This window comes from Ambystoma mexicanum, chromosome 6q (assembly GCF_040938575.1).
Source record: "Ambystoma mexicanum isolate Mex_15411 chromosome 6q, UKY_AmexF1_1, whole genome shotgun sequence".
Lineage (NCBI taxonomy): Eukaryota > Metazoa > Chordata > Amphibia > Caudata > Ambystomatidae > Ambystoma > Ambystoma mexicanum.
In genome coordinates this window covers 349,987,897-350,003,366 of record NC_090937.1, presented here as the reverse complement: position 1 = coordinate 350,003,366, position 15,470 = coordinate 349,987,897, and the positions used below count along the sequence as shown (strand labels likewise).

General features: G+C 43.4%; 1 protein-coding gene and 1 long non-coding RNA gene across 4 annotated transcripts in view; one reads left to right on the top strand and one right to left on the bottom strand.

The window, feature by feature from the left end:
- Positions 1-15,470, top strand: part of SLC44A1 (solute carrier family 44 member 1) — an 889,643-nt gene that overhangs the window by 163,184 nt on the left and 710,989 nt on the right. The gene's annotated exons all lie outside the window — the stretch shown is intronic.
- LOC138516029 (uncharacterized) overlaps positions 1-15,470 on the bottom strand; it is a 300,011-nt gene that overhangs the window by 81,411 nt on the left and 203,130 nt on the right. For both annotated transcript variants that reach the window (XR_011282209.1, XR_011282208.1), the window contains exon 3: positions 4,971-5,063. This is a non-coding gene — a long non-coding RNA (uncharacterized lncRNA). The remainder of the gene's footprint in view (positions 1-4,970; positions 5,064-15,470) is intronic.

Here is a 15,470-nt window from a genome sequence, read left to right as displayed (position 1 = left end):
ACAGCGAAGGTGGGGAAATTGAATGGGAGGACTGGAAGTGCATATTGCTCCAGATCAGTCTCCTTGAGCTCTAGCCTGAAACTTATACAGTTCAAATTTGTGCACCAGACTTACTATACCCCAACCATGATCCACGGCTACTGCCCTGCTAAGCAAGATGAACATGCACGGTGTGCGATTAATCCTGCTGACTTCTTACATTTGGCCTGAGGATGCCTGCAGGTTGCTAGGTTTTGGGAGGAAGTTTTTGCTAAGATCTCTCTTATTATTGGGGAACGGACTGGGTGGGACTCAATGGTGGTCCTTCTGGGTTCCACAAGATGTTTGCACCATCCTGTCTGTAGTCTGGCCGGGTTGCTTTTGGCGTTAGCGCGCAGGAGGGTAGCCAGGTCTTGGGGGAAGAGGTGCAGCTCCTCTGTCGGCATGGCTGGAGGAGGTTGCATATTGTTGTGATCTAGAGGCTGCATTTATACGTACAATGCCTCTTCGTGCGAGTCCTCCTGATGGATGTTTGGGCACCCTATGTAGAATATTTGTTGTCGATTTCGGACTCTCCTCCTGAGAGCATTGCGGAATGGAGTGCCTTATGTGACTGCTTATTGTGAATGGTGGCTTTGTGAATGCTCTAATCTGTTAGTGTATTGTTGAGGGATGTTATATTTAAAAAGAATCAATTGCAAACCATTCCTTAACGGAACTCCAAGTCTCGATAGCATAAAAAGCGAAGAAGGGTGTTTATGTACCAAAACTGGAATTTATAAAGATTGACATTGATGGTAAAGTGCGTCCAGCCAGAGTTCGTGTTTGTCCATAGCCTGCTTATTGGAGACTCAGACTGGCGACCAAGAGCTTCTGCGTAGGGGAAAGCGAGCCGATTCGGCAGGTGGCGAGGGTGTATTTTTATTTTTTTTATTTTGACATTTTATTTGTTCCTGCGCATGTTTGGGGGCAGTGATAATCTCAAAGGAGCCAACCCAACTCCCACCTTCCTTGACGGCTACAGGTGCTTCTCCTCTCGTGGAGGGCCTCAGACAGCAGCATCAAGTACCCTGCTGCTACTACCAAGCAGTGTTCGTGGCAGGAGCAGAGCAGTGGACTGCCCCACCTTCCCACACTCCTTGCTAATGGGTGGCAATGGCAGCCACCTGGGGAGGGGAGAATAGAACTTGGCTACACCTGCAACACATGTACAGATCCAGCACCAAAAAAATGCCAAAAAGCTATTTGTTTAGAAGCCTTGCAACCTCTTTGGCTGTAAATGTAATCAAAATAAGGCTTCTCTTTGTAATGTATATTGGGTTTGGCAGACTGCCACAAAGAAGCTTGGATGTTGAGCCCCATGTCTACTGGACTGATTGTATTGTGCCTTTCGCCTTGCTTTAATCTCAGGACTGTGGTTGGAGTAGGAGGGGGGAGATTCTATATGAACTATCGTGTCCTTTCATACTGTTTCTTTCTTGGCTACTGAAAGTAAACTGTTGCACCAATGAAACTACAAAGACCACTGTATTTTACCTCGTGCAGTGGTTCCTCTTAGTTTTCGGCACCATGGCCGCATGTCATGTGCTCTACTGGACGCTTCACCTTCAGGGTTCGTTATCCAATAGAGACGGCACCATAAATGCCAAGGAGTCTTCTCGTCCTACTTTTGTTGGAAATCCCAGAGCACGGACTTTGACTTCTGCCCATCTCCTCTACATGGTGTTAATTTTAGATTTAGCTTGAACTATTCTTACAGGTAAGCATTGCTGGGATACAATCCTTGATGCTCCTCATCCTCTTTCTCTACTGCCTTCCTTGGTTACTTGTTCATTCACCTTAACACGCATCTACGATGCCCCCGTGGCTCTGGTGGTATGAGTGCCGTGGGAGAACTTTCTTTTGTTAGAGCAGCCGCTTTCTTTGGGCGCTGGAAGGTTGACAGACATTTCCTCCTGGTGGTTAAACTGGACCTACAGACAAATACACCTCCTTGCTTAGGCTTGTGCCTTTTCAAAATATTTTGGAGAAATGGACCCTTGCAGTTACTAGTTCATTTAGTGCAAACAAAAAGTAACCTTGTTTTACATGGGAAGCCTTCAGAGAAGGTATGCCCCGTTTGTTTCTTTATTTATATGGCGCACTGAACCCTCGGGTAACCGGGTGCAAAGGTTACAAGTTTACTTTCAGCTTCATGTTACAGATATAGCCGATATGGAAATACATAGGATACAGGATAAAAGTATAGGTGCACAGATATTACACCTATTGAAATAAGTAATCTACAGTATAAAATGAAGGACAGTGTTTTGCAGTCTACATCTGAACTATCAATCCTTCAGATTAATGATTAACAACACTGCAGTGGTCCTCGCTCCACTTGGAATAAGGTGCCTATATTGATTACTCCGGGTTACTTCCTACTACATCGCTCTGTTTCTACTCGCATGTACCCCATGGAAAGTTGCTGCCTCCTATGAAATTTAGTATAGCCATGATTACTACACCCGCCGACCTTTAACCGTCTCTTCAGTGGCTGCACCCATAGGTCCACATACCCACCCGTACCAGAGTCCTCTTGTGATGGGGGATGCAGTTGGGGGGGGGGGGATTGAGGAGAGCACCTGGTTGGACTTTTCTAGTTATAGTTAGACGACCAGTAGCATCCTCACCGCTCCATCCATGAACCACGTTTCCCCAATGTGCGTAAACAGGCCTGGATGCAATGGCCATCCACCAAGTCCAGCAGAAAGCGGCCATCCGAGACTCTGCTAATCACTATTGATTTTGATTTAGTGTAAATAATTGTATTAGTTTGCACATCAGACCAAAAAGGAAGTGGGAGGTAGCACATATATTCACCCCTTATTTTCAAGACTTTTACACTGTCCCCATTCCACCCTTCTCCCACAAAGCAGCCATAAATTACAATAAAGCCCACATAAAGACCGCCTTCAAAGACTGACTGGATCACCAACTGAAAGAGGAAGAAAAGGAAAAAAGTAGGAACAGCAATTTTAATAAGGAATGAAAAGGGAGTGGTGAAGGTTTGGGAGGGATGGGGCTGGTGAACTTAAGGAGGATGTAGGGGTTGAGAAAAGCCACTTTTCTAAACTCTGCAACCCTCTAATGCTCCTACATAGTGACTACTCCAAAACTGGACTCCCCTCCTGCACAGCACCTAGTGCACACCTAGCATATAATAACCGACCTATTGACAAATCAAATGAAGTAAAGAAAACGTGGGTGCAGGGGAGGTAACTCAACCCCGACACGAGGTTGGAAATACAACCGAAACAGAAAAGTATACAAACGTTTTGGATACTCCCATCCCCTGCACACCTTGGTACTGAGAAGTCTGTCAAAAATATGTAGAGACTTTTAGTTCAAATATAAAGCAAGAATGTCTTAATTATTCAAAATGTTTGGTAGAGAGAAATTTCGGTTTCACACCAGTTCAATAGGTAAAGTTCTTCATGAGTAGTATCGTCAGCAGAACGTGTTTCGTGATCCAGGCTCCCTTCGTGTGCAATTCAAGTCTACAATGTAACATGACAATGTGTCAACATAAAATACAATGATGGTCTCCTAGCTAACTATTTGTCATTTAGTGTTCGAAAACAGTCACCAATTCTCATTATGTATAGTCATGAGAAAACCGAAGTGATTCCAATGATGGTAGTGAAACGTGACAATGTGCCCTTAAGTCCTTTAGTTAATGAGCCACCCTTGTCTAAAGAGTATACCTGGACGTTGCCTTTGTACCATGAGGTAAGGAGAACAATCGAGTAAAGTAAGCTATATACCAAAAATAACTTGTCTACTGATAGTAAACTAGCACTGTGATCAAAGAAAAGGGTGGGGAAAGAATTAATAGAATTGTGAAAAGAATCCAAACCCTATGTACCTGGAAGGGTGTTTCAATCAAAATAAATGACCATATGCTCTAGCATGAATTGCTGTGCATACGGCTGAGAAAATACACGGATACAAATTATGTGAAATCATGCAAAGGGATGAAGAACGGTATAGGTAAACTTAAAAAATACCTCAATGTGCTCCAAGCCGACCAAACAGTGAAAATCTATATGATTCCGGATGCCTGCTGCAAATAAAAATGTAGCCTTTCTGTCAATTCAAATGCTGCCAAAACTTGTGTATATGCAAAATCGTACATGCGTCAAAGCCGCAGCCTTAACTGTGTCCTATACTCAAGCCGATCAATGCAAGCCGATCTGTGCTAATCAAGAAGCCGGCCCTAGTAGCAGTAAACGCTTAAATGGTTACCACATTAAACTAGTGCGGTGTATGGGATGTGCTTTCCGGTCAAACGGAAAGCTACCACTTATGGGTAATGTGGTCCTGTATATCGTGTGGAAACATTCTTCAATAAAACTGTTACGTACCGCATACAGCGGGCCATAATGGTAAGTATATTGATACCGCCTTAAACAGACAGTAATTCACTGATTTATACAACGGTGTGCAGAATGGCACAGATAATAATGATGGCAATGTTAGTGAAAGATGGCCGCCTTGCACCAACATAGTTCAATGTCACCAGTACATGTAGGACTGAAGGGGTGGTGGGAAATGTAGTAAAACGCAATAACATGACCATGTGGAATAACGAGCAATGCATGGCACGTTAACACTGCCAGAAAATTGTGCGTTAGTCAAAGAAGTGTAAGGGACAAGTAAACAGTAGCCATATTGTGCAGAAATTAAAGATAGAAGCTGTAATAAAATAGCAAAAATAACCAATGAGGTTGATGTGTACGGTACTGCGTGGTGGTCCAACAATGCTGGAGGATGGACTTGTGACATTGAGCTTTCATTGCCACAACCCCTCCATTTTACAGCACTCCAAAATAACTGTACAACAGACAATCTGTAGGACCCAGCTATGGCTACCCAGAAGTGCACATGATTGCTGATCACTTTAAAAACATTTCACACAATGATCCAGCTTGTTCCAGCAAAGTCCTTACCTGACTTAGCTTTGGAAAGACCTGCCCACAATGCCATGTGCTTCGAACTCAGAAATTGGTAGGGACTGCCTTTTCTTGTATTGACCGGTGACCCTGGAAAGTAACAAGGACAAGTCAGTTGATTTATCACTGAAAATAAATTCACAGCTATGGCTCTTGTGTGCCCTCTGCGTTCCCACTTCCCTGTGAATGCCCCCAAAAGTGGGATCAGGTGTTTGTGGGGGCAGGGTGCAAAGGACTTAATTTTGGAGAAGAAGCGCTAGTATGCCTGGAAGAAGTCAGCCAGAATAGTTGGCATGTGAAATATGCAGTGTTCTGATGTAGAGAGGAATGCATTTCATCACTGTCGTCCATGCTTGGAGTCAGCCCATAGCGCGCAGCAAATGTAACGTGACCGCAAGATGCAAACTCTAACTTGTTTTCCATTTACATATTCTCCAATATGCCTTAAATGTCCATTAGGCATGTCCTTTATTCTCCTGTAAACATATTGTCAAAACTACACAGTTAATATAAAATTGCTATGTGTTTGGCACCACTTGCCAGGAGTCAAGTGTAGCTCCTAGTAGCTGTTGGTGTCAAGCTAAGCGTAGTTGTGACTTTTAAATATACTTTTTAAAATTGACCCACCTTCACCCACAGTAAAATACAACAAAACGTTGTTTAATAAAAAGGCATCCTTGCCTTGAGCAAGTCTTACTACAGATGTCAGGATTTTTGATGGTGCCACTGCTACTGGGACTTTGTCTGCTGTCGTAGTTGGAACGACAGAGCCAATTTTGTGTTCCTGCAATTTAAAAAATACATTCAACAATATCATAGATCTACCAAATTGCCCTTACAATAATACTAGGAAGACCTACACCACTGCCAGATGGTACTCATTTCACTGCCTATATTTGCCCACTACTCTGTACCAGTTAGTGTACAGCCTCCCCCAACAGCTACCAGTAGCAACCATTAGCTTAGTGCTCTCATTCTCGAAAGCAGGAGCACGTTGCGTTTGCAAGTAGCTATGTTCCCTCCTTGTGGCAAGCACGAGTACATTGTGCTCACCAGTAGCTACGTGCACTCACCCGGATAAGCAGAAGAAAGTTATGCTCACAATTAAATACTTGTTGTTATTCTGGCAAGCAGGAGCACATTATGCTCCCCAGTAGGTAAGTGCCATCATTATGGCAAACATGAGAATGTTGATGGTCCCCCTGTGCCCCTCTCACTCCATAGACCCACCTTGGTCACCACAGCCTCCAAGATGGTCTATGGAAGAGCCGGGGTGCCAGGGCAGCCAAAAAGCAAAATAAACAATGGTGGCATCCCGCTCACCTCCTCTCCCCCTGCGGACTCCAAGAGTTGTCTGTCGAGAGAGGGGCACAGAGAGACCAGCAAAGTGGCACCCTTATCCCCACACCCCTAGGGGTGTGACCCAGGGCACAACTTTTCTGGTGCCCCTTGCCCTCCACAGACCCACTTAGGAAGCTGTGGTGTCCATGACCCACATTCATCCTCCTGTTCCTTAGTTATTCTAAACAGTGGTATGGTTAGAGTAGGTTCGTTTTTGGACCATGGACTGAACTTGATTAGGACTCGCTGACAAGCACTGATTAGGTAGGGAAGTTCTTATGCTAGGGAAGGTCGGAGTTTTCACCTATTTTAGTTAATAAAATATCATTGAGATGGAAAATCGTGGTCTGCGTCCTTGTTCTGACCCACCGCTGTACTAAAAAATGGCTGTGCTTTGTCTTGCAAGCAGCCTTCCGCTCATCCCCCTTGCTGGATCCTTAACAGATTGTATGCACCACATAAATCAAGCTTGGTAAATCCTAAGACATCTCAAACTTGCTTAATGAGATCAGCAATGCATACCAGCAAATAGTGATTCTTAATGATGATCTGGTTCAGTTTATGGTAGTCTATGCACTACCACAGAGCCCCATATTTCGTTTAAGAAAAAAATCTGGGCTATGGTAGACTAGTGGGTCAAATGAGCCCTTTCTGTAGGTATTCGTTCACGTGGGTCTTTGATACTTTCTTCTTCTAAAGACAGAGTAAGTTTGCCGATGTAGGTTGTTCTGATCGAGAATGAGATGAACATGCAGTCTTTAGGTTGGTGTAAGGGTAGATGGTCAGCGAGAACATGCGAGTTAATCCTTTTATTTTTATGTGGGCTATTCACAGCTGGATTACAGTGGGGCAAGAAGACTTTCTGACATTGTAGAGAACAAAAGGAAACTTGTTCAATAGGCCAGTCTACTCTGGGGTTATTCTCAGACAAGCAATTTCCATAATTAGCTGTAGGTTTGGTGCATCGATAAGTTCAAAGCGAATATACTCCTGATGCTCCAAAAACTGCATTCACAAAACGGTGATCATGTGGGTGTTATCCCTGAAGTCTCTGGGTCTCTTCTTATGGAATGGATTGGCAAAGCCTATGGCTTTAAGAACATTTTGTAGTGCTTGTTTTTGGGCGTACTGTACATCGAGGTAATTTTCGATGGCCACGGAGTTGATGAAAGTGGCAAGTTTCCCTGGTGGTTTAGTTCTTTGAAACTCAATGGGTACATAGATGTTCAGGGCTACTTTGTTAGATGATAAGAACCTGGGAAATACAACAGAGGGATGGATGGGCTTGTAGAAGAGTGGTTCTTTGTCAGAGCTTTGGCATTCTCTGCACTGTGTTTTTGTTTCTATAATACATGTATAAAATATTCAATTCATCTAGAGCAATGGGTGTGAGGAGTCAGAAATGTGTGACAGAGACAAAGGTAAGGTTTTATCAAGGTTTGCCATTTAATCAAAATGAAAAGGGGTTTTGATAAACTCCTCCCTTTCCTTAACCTAATAGAGAGGTCCCTGCACAGCAAACTAAAACTAAAAAAAAATGACCTAGTGTCCAGAAATCTCTCTCACACTAATAAATACAATAAAATAATACAATGAAATGATGGCTGACTTTTGGTTCAAGAAAACAGTTTTATAATCAAACTCCAATTGTTCTTGAGGTACCCCTTGCGACTATGGCTATTCCCTTTCACTGTATCAATTGAGGAATACTTAGATTACAGTCCTGATTCAACAAAGTTGTGTTCAAAGAAATAGAAACATCATTTTCAACCACTGTCTTTCTCAAAGATGCCACAAATGTCCTTTTCACCACAGTTGGCTGATAACTCAAAACAAGTTAATGTTTTTCAAAATATTCCTCTTAAAAGTATGATTCATTTTCTCCCCAAAACAAGTTCAAATCAAATGCAATTGTTCTGCTATCATTTAACACTCTCTTCAAAGAAACCACTTCTTGTCAAGATAGCACTTCAATCTTTCTCAATACTACTTCTTGAAATAAAATACTTTTGTCACTATGGAAAAAGGCAACTTGCCTCAGGTATGCTACTGCTTGTCAGACAAATTATACAGTACAGGAATTCTCATAATTCAACCAAGGTTCTTTCCATGTATCTTTCGGTCATAAACATATCAAACCATCTTCTTTCCTGGTCTACTCGCCTGCCAGGGCTAACTAGTATAAGCCCATTATTAGTGTATTTGCCTGCCAGGAAGAAAACCACTCCTTCAACTAACTTCAAACTTGATGGCAATATTGATTCCAAGGTTCTTCACACCAATTTCCCCTGGAAGGATGTTTGGCCAACGACTACCTTTTCTTAGTCTCTTGACATCTTGTGTTCCCGTTTTCCCTAAACTGAGAACTGGCTGTACAGGAATTATTCCCCAAAAGGTCTCTCCATGACTTCTAGACAGCCTTTTGGGTTACAAGCTTCTCAAGTAGATATCCCAAAAACGAAGAGCGGTACCCTTGTCGCCTTAGTATGGTTTCACAGTTTGCTGGCCGTTGGCAATGTGAGATGGTAGTTCACAAAAGTATATCTCCGAAAAGGGGATTCATGCTGTGGTTGCTTTAATAAGGCTTTCTCACAACTTCTTGGATGATGGTAATGCTGGTTATGAGCTTTTCCAGTGGTGGTTTTGATATTGTATGCCAGTAGCCTCTTGGCTGCAGGTAGTATTGGTATGAGGCTTTCTCCACTGATAGTTCTCCTAAAGTCTTTTGACAGCCTCTTGGCTGTGGGTAGTACTGGTTAGCCCCTCTTATTCTTATAGTGCCTTATAAGGGAACTTCATTCTTTGCCATTAAACTTTGTTTCCTTTAAATATTCGGCATTCAATGAATGGGTTTTTCAATTGTTTGGTATTCAAAACGAGTACTTTGTAACTGCTTTCGAGTACAGAGTGCATTCTCTCTCTGCCAACTCACTGGTTCTCTGTGGCGGCTCCCTCTTGCTGTTAGGCTTTGTGTCTGTCCTTCAGCATCCGTTCTGCTTTCTCTTCTGCCTCAGCGAGCCTCTGGTAAGTTGCACATCAGTCTTCGGAAGCATTGACCGCTCTGTTGATCTTCCTCCGCTTTGTCAGTCTGCCACACTCTACTCTGGGAGCACGTCTCCTCAGCGGGGCTTCTCTTTAGTATGCTACTTTCCGGTGTGCGCACTCTGCAGTTCCACTTGCTTTTACCTTTCGGGGTGAATCCTGCAAACAGATTTTTCTCTGTGGCTGCTGCTGCACCTCGGATAGCTTCAGCTTCTCCGGCTACGCCTCCTGCACGGCCATTCACTGCTCCTTGGCCTTCTTCCTCTGCATCACCTTCATTCCCTTTGCTTCCTTTCTTCCCCAGCTGGGCCTCATATTGGGTTTTAAATATCCTGCTCAGGTGCTTTGAATAACAGAAACTTGACCATGCCTTTTGAATATTTACTGCTCCGAATCCTTATGGACTCTGAACTCCTTATTAGTCCCAGTACTTGAAGCATTATGGTAACTGAAGTTCATAGAAGAATGTTTAACATTAAGTTGTTTCGTGTTATTTTTAAATAAGTCGGACTGTTCTATGAACTGAGAATAAGGGGAGATTGTGGAAAGTGTTTGTATTTCCACATTGGAGTGAGAATTTCTCATTAAGGCAAAATTATAGCAATTCAAGATTTTCATCTTTAATTCCTGAACCTTTGAGGCACCAACTTTTTGTTTAGTTGACTTTTTTTATAACGGACTCTTTGGACATTAATATTTGAAGGATTGGTACATTGATAATGACATTAAATATATGGGAATGATTTCATCTTCGTCCTCGGAAGAAGAATACTGCGTCCCTCCTAGTGGAGTCATCACTGCTCCTTGATAGCCGTCTCCTCCCATGTGATTTCCCCCCCCCCCCCCCCCCCGTGCACCCTCCTCTCCCCACGATACCGCTCCCAGGGTTAGTATCTGGTAGCGGCTGCCTTTCCCTGGCCACATGGCAAGAGACTTTAAGCTGGGGTTTGGATTAATCACATGGGACACTGGATCTCCAGGGACATGGGTTCTTCTGTCACTGTTCTTGGCAGAAGCTGGTAGGATGGCAGGGAAAACACTAAAGGCCCAATGGTGGCCAGGGTGGGCTACATGTGTATTAGGGCATCTTGAATTTCATCCCAATGTCCATGTTGGAAAACCTTACATGAACGTCTTCAGACCAGCCGAGTTCCAGTTTTTTGTAAGTGTACAATGTAGCAAGTAAACTCTTAATACCCTGTTTAAGCATTGGCATTTCTACTCCCTTGGTTTGGGGATTAGAGAAAACCTAGGAAACATTTACTTTAAAAAACGTACACACTCCTGCATAATTCATTAAAAACAATGCCCTCTAAAATGAATAATGGGGTGGCTCTGGTTGAAATGTTGCCATCTGAGAGGGTGAGGGTTTTGTTCGAAAAATGTAAGACACTGGTTTTGGTAAAACGTTGTACTTATTCGGATCACTGTAGAAGCATTCTGGTGTGGGCAGTGTCTAAGCAGCATCTCGGTTCATTGAGTTGGGTCCTGTTGCAGGGATGAGTAACTGGCTTTGCCCTGCCCACACGAGGTTTCTTAGATATGTTTACTTGCACCACCTTGACTTAAACACGCATAGAAGCAGTTTGTGTGTCCAGCTTGCATCTCTACTTTGATTTGGCCCATCTTGTTTGTTGATTGTGTTAATGCAGAAGAAAGATACATCTGGGCTGGACACAACAGAAGTGGGTTTCTTTCCTCAAGCACTAGGCATAGAGGCAGGAAGAGCTAGGACACCAGTGGGACTAATGTGGCTCAACAGAGAACAAGAACAAATTGTATTTGGACTTGCTTGGTGTCGTCTCGTTCCCCCATGTTCGCAGGCCCCTTACAGATTGCAGACTCCTCAAGAGGGACAGTCCAGCAGTTCATCATACTAGATAAAGGAACACTGGGCTGGCAGGCAGGAAGTGTCATGCAACGAAATGTTACGTTGATTTATACTGCACACGGCTACCACCCAGGGGCAGTCTTGCAGGCGTTCCCATGGCTCTGCAAGAGAACAGGGCGGTGTGTTAATGATGATAGGAACCAGTAGAAACTGGCGTCTGTGTGCGTTATCTTGGTTGAGAGGTCCCGCTTGTAACTGTAGGGGTAGGACTCGGTGCCTCAGATGTGTGCTAGTGTTTTATTTTGATGTGTGGGTCATATACGGTTAGGACGGATGTGCGGTGGTTCTCACTGGTTAGTCTTGTCCCTAAGAGGGGTCCAGTGTCACGGATATGTTAGGTGTTTGAGTTGTGTTGGTGTATGGAGTTCCGTCCAAGGATATGTCCAGAGTCTCAGAGTTAGTAGGGTGCAAGAATTGGATTAATGCTAGATGTCTGTGTAGTGCAGCTTTTAAACGTGTTTTTTTCTTTTTTGCACAACCTCGGCGAGCGCCCGAGGTACCTCCCAGATTGCAGAGGCATACAGAGCCAGTGACCTATGAGACCTGAGCTGCTTCCTGACAAACTAGATTTCCTTAATGGGGATGCCGGTGCAGAGCGATGGCTCCTGCTCCTATTGACCCAAAACCAATTGGGCAACAGGAGTTGATAAAGGCACCTACAGAATGAAAATGCATTGCACTTTGGAAACTCTTTAATTTTGCATTTACCGACACTTGAATAGGAATTGATTAACATATTGCTCCTCAAAAAAGAGCTAAAGGTACTTCTTGGCTGCAACAGTCTCTAAGCAAGTTTTAAACTGTCTTTCAGAATGCGTCCACTCTTCCTTGTATCAAAGATCTCTTTCCTTATTTGTTTAAACTGTGGCATAATCAAGCCCTACCCAGAAGTTAAGAACACCTTTGTAGGTCATTTGCCCATTCCATGGCTCTTAAACACACAGATCCCTGTGTCTGTCATTTGCGGATCCTGGAACTACATTTAAGCTGATCCATGGAAGCGAAGTTTTATGACAGTTTTAAATTCTATTAAATGATTGTTTACCTTGCACCCAATATAGTCATAAAAGTGCATTAGTTGTGTAAAGCAGTCTTACCTAATAAACCCCCGAATTTGGGGCACGGCTCAGTACCTTTAAAATTCAATGACAAAAGCACAATGTACAGTACTCCTGCAATAATATACATTGTTCATGATGTGCATAATTAAAGGGAACTGGCATAAGTTATGTATACATGAGATCATGAGCTCTAGTAGAGCAAATCCGATTCTGAATCCTTACAAGGTCTGTGCCAAACATTGTCAATTTTCATCTTTGTGGAGGCCAGGCTCATTGACCAGTTGTGAAGGGTACAGTTCTGGACTGCCACAAAACAAGCATGGGAACTCCGCTTGAGCAGACAACTGACCTGTGCTAGTTGGGCCATCCGGTATACCTGAAAGAGCTGATGGTTCGAAGAGGATTAATATGCCAAAATGTGCCCGGGGTCTTGCAAGAGTAAGGCGGCCTAAGTGAGCTGAGAAGATTGAAAGCTGCAAGGACTGCAAGAGCAGAGAAGCCTAGACAGTTGAGGCTTCCGCAGCTTATGTTGGGCGCTACATCCCTGATATGGGTGAGCTAGGTGCTATATACCAGAGACCTGTGTGCAGGAAACTGTGTCCTTGGGCATGGTGAGGTTGGTGCTGTAGCTCTCTGGTTGGGTTTGGTGAATGGACAAGAAGTCTTCTGGCTGCTATGAGTGAGACTGTGGCAAGAAGCATGGTGGGTGCTATAATTCCCGAGACCTATGCTGGAGTTAAGCCGATTTCCCCCGATTCGGAATTCAAGAAAAATTGTATTAATTGAAGGTGAATCTGCGAAAACAAAGATCCCAGGGCTTTGCTACCCCTCTTTAATTCACTGCACCTAAAGTGATTGGCTGTTCTTGGGGGGGGGGGGTTGGGGGGGGACAAGTTCAAAAGCCTGCTCTGTCTTTTTATTTATTTCTTTATGCGTGCAAACATGGGAGGGATGCATAAAGATGTGCCAGCTGCAGGTGTCGAAATTAAGATCGGATAAGCAGGAGTTAAAAGCAGATATCCTGCATTCACCAGTGTCCAGGAGCTACCACTAGGGAACGAGGAGCTAGTACATTAATAGCGTTCCACAATTCTAAATTAAACATAAGATGCAAACTCTCATTTTGTCCATTATTTACTTCCCTTTCAACGATAAATGTCATATAGATGTGACCTAGTGTTTATTTATAAATTGTCCCAAATGCACACAGTTCTAGCCAAGTAGGTGTGTTGGTTTGGCATTAGTTGGCCTGTCGAGCCAAAAGTATCCCCTGGTAGCTGTTGGTTACAAGCTAACCAGGCTCTTCTAGGCCACAAGCAGGATCTAATTAGCTCATAATTCCCCTCAATTTTGAACCCTGCTGCTGTGACATGATTACAAAAAAAAACCTGTTGCTTTTGCTTGCACTGTTTATTTGCAGATTCACCTTTATTTTAGTCTTGCATCTGCATGCTGGTAATTGTAGGATTAAATTAATGATCTGGGAAATAAAACGAGAATCATACACTGGTTTTGGCTAACTGTATGGTCAGATTGTTTATTATGCGATTTCTGCTAATTAAGTCGTATGCTATTTTAGTCCTGTGTTTTACAGTGTCGTTAACGCCTGTCACAAGTCTGACAGGACTCCACACCTAGCCATGTCCCATCACACCCCCATGGCATCCCCGAGAAATGTTTCGAGCAGTGTCCCATGTGTATTTAAAGTACAGAAGGAGACGAGAACCCCTACCAGATGGGCGACCCCTGAGCCGCCATCATTTATCCCACCACATCCTATCCGACACCGTTTGACAGTTCAGTGGCTTGTGGTATTGACTTTCGTGCTTTTCTTCTAATTCTTCTTTTTTTAAAATGCTTTTTTCAGTAAGGGACGTGTATCGTTGCTGCGGGGGAAAAAACGGTTCCTTGTAATGGAAAAGAAGCTTCCTTTTAGCACATCTCAGCCTTCATGCCAAAAGAAAAATCTAGCCGTAAGGTTAGCTTAATCCTGTAGTACCTGGTTTCCGAACATTCCTGAGGAGAGCTGAGGGTGGCCTGGCGCCGGCCTACTCTTTTTAAGAGCAGTTCCGTGACAGTTACTACTGTCTGATATACAAAAATAACACCTTTTTGCATTCAATATTCTATTTTGCGTGGGGAATTGGATTTTTTTTCACAAGCGTAGACCAAATCAAGTAAAGATCATATAAGATTGCATAAAAAAGCATACGATGGTAAAATATTTGAGATGGGAGTCTTAGTAGCCAGCAATCTGAATGCATGTTCGCAGACAAGTTTGTATATGTACACAGTATGCATATAGGAACGTGAATATAATTTTACACCAGTTTATTTAAAAAAATAATTACAAATATACTTTTCATGGTGGCGTAAGCAGATTGTCAAGAAACCTTAGTAAAAGTAAACTAAAGGTTATTTTACAAGGTGTGTGCTTGCCCGAGCATTCTTCCTGTAAAACGGAGGTGAAAGGTGCTATCGTCTTCTGTTCAGCCAACCGGAACTTGTGATTGACGAGTGCTTGGAAGGTTTCAGCTTTTGACGAGTTCTCAAAGCAGTGCAATATCAAAGGTCGGGTTTCCTGTACAGAATGTTGACATTTAATACCAGTTGAATGCTCAATTGAAATGCTAGGCGGTTTGCTATGTACGCTTCTTAATTGCCACTTCTTGTCTTGCAATAGTGGCGCCTTGTGTGTGAAAGCACAATCTGCACGAGAGTCCAGTGGTCTCTGAATCCATTGGTTTCCTTTAATGACTCGACTACATTCGAATTTTGAAAAGAGGGTTTTCTTTTGGGACGTTGGAAAGTCAGTAAGTGTGCACTCCGTTCGAAATGCCTTGAACAGATTTGAATGTTTACTTTGATTACATGCTTAAAGCCAAAGCTATTGGCATAGGAGTTGTCACGCAGGTGAAGGGGATAAACGGGCCGGACGCACTAACATTTAGCATAATTCATGTTACAGTGCAGGGGCAAAATAAGATCTTGTTTTGCGGTGGTCCGATGGGAACGTCTTTCCCTTCCTTCTTTTTGGCCTCGTTCTTGGAGGTCCACTGTTTGTTATGGTTGTTGGGGATTCCTCTGGACTGCTGCCCTCCGCAGCCCCCCTCTGAGTCTTATATGTTCAGTAACCAAACGTTAAGGGCCTTGGGCATCAGA